Source organism: Epinephelus moara, chromosome 3 (assembly GCF_006386435.1).
Source record: "Epinephelus moara isolate mb chromosome 3, YSFRI_EMoa_1.0, whole genome shotgun sequence".
NCBI lineage: Eukaryota > Metazoa > Chordata > Actinopteri > Perciformes > Serranidae > Epinephelus > Epinephelus moara.
In genome coordinates this window covers 21,442,636-21,444,189 of record NC_065508.1, presented here as the reverse complement: position 1 = coordinate 21,444,189, position 1,554 = coordinate 21,442,636, and the positions used below count along the sequence as shown (strand labels likewise).

The following is a 1,554-nucleotide window of genomic DNA, read 5'->3' as shown; positions in this document are numbered from 1 at the left end:
TGAGCCCTTAAAGTTGGGGGACTTTGTGAAGAAATGGTTGACATTCCTACACGGTTCATACTACATTTTTGAAAAAAGCCTTAAATGAAAGCTGAGAGTCTGCACTTTAAGCAGGTATTCATTGTTTCATTTAAAACCCATTGTGGTGGTGTACAGAGCCAAAATGACGACAACTGTATCATTGTCCAAATATTTATGGACCTGACTGTATGTTCTAGATTAGTGCTTCCGAACCTCTTTGTGTGTGCAGAACCCTAATCAACAATGAAAATATTTATGAACTAGCTGGATTTTGCCGGGTGCTTTTTGCTAGCTGGTCTTTTGCCTGCTAGCAAAAAGCACCAAGTTTACACTAATTCGCTATCCAAGCCAACCCTAACACTCAGCCTTGACCTCTGAACCCAACCCTAACTAACCTTGATGAGCTTTTTTTGAACCTCAACTAAATGTTTTCAATTTTTCAAACCCAAATTTTTTTTTTTTTTTTTTACACCTCAATTAAACATGTTCAATGACATTTGCTGGGACAGAATTAAGGGCAATGTGGAAGGGAGGGGGGCTGTGTGACAGTGAGGAAAGACAGCTTTATATTGTACTCACGTGGACGGACTTCAGCAGTAAAGCCTAACAGAAATGTACACAGAGTCATAATGAAGAACAGGAAACGAATAAATGTGCATGTGAAATCATATTAAAGCATGAAATAAAAAGGTTTAGGGTCAGTTTTCTCAAAAAGAGTTTGTCACACCTCCCTGAAATATGACGTAACTGTCTTTTCTCATCAAATTTACAGGTAACATCTTCAGTATTGCAGAAATGCATCATTTATTGGGCTGTGGAGGAAATTCAAAAGCAGTCCCAATCACCCTTAATTCACCCTTCTCATGTAAAAGTATGTAATGAGCAAAATGTACTCACAGTGCAGTGAAATGCTCCCTGTGAGTGTTTTAGTATTATATATAGTACAGTATTTACCTCTGAGATGCAGTACTTGAGTAACTGTACCACACCACTGGTTGCTCTTGCTGTGTTTGTATTTCTTCTTCTGTCACTTCATTAGCTGCAGAATTTCTTGCCAAACGACTGCAGTTTAAAAATAATCTGGCTGACTGACACTGGCACATTAACAGAAATGCTGATTAAGGTGTGTTGTCTGTGTAAGTAAGGAAAATGAAACTTGCTGTCAGTCTTTTGTTGTTATCTGGAGTCGTATGTCTTCAGGACATGAGCCGTCATGTCCCCCAGCAGCTGATTGATGACATGGCTGCTCTGATCCTGAAGAGGGCAGTCATGGCACAAACATGAACAGAGAGGACACAGATACTGCAGCCAGAAACAAACTCCAGTACCACTGCTGTAAATAAATATTAACTTTAAAGAAACCACCGGTGATACTGATAATCATTTATCTTTCGGGGTTTTGTTAATTTTAAGAAGAGAGCTTGAAATTATTTAAATTCTAGTTATTATAATAAATAACAATTAAATGTGAGATAAGTGCAAGCATTTAGCTGCCACACAGGGAGAGACGTGAACTCATCGCAGCTTTTTAGG

At 38.5% G+C, this 1,554-nt stretch overlaps 1 protein-coding gene across 2 annotated transcripts in view; it reads right to left on the bottom strand.

Annotated features, from left to right (window-relative positions):
• The window catches only part of si:ch211-283g2.1 (sodium- and chloride-dependent GABA transporter ine), a 66,947-nt gene extending 65,772 nt beyond the window's left edge, over window positions 1–1,175 (bottom strand). For both annotated transcript variants that reach the window (XM_050041086.1, XM_050041087.1), the window contains exons 1-2: window positions 976–1,175; window positions 601–624 (exon numbers count right to left, since the gene is read on the bottom strand). The gene's annotated coding sequence lies outside the window, so the exon portion shown is untranslated. The remainder of the gene's footprint in view (window positions 1–600; window positions 625–975) is intronic.
• Between the last annotated feature and the right edge of the window lie 379 nt (window positions 1,176–1,554).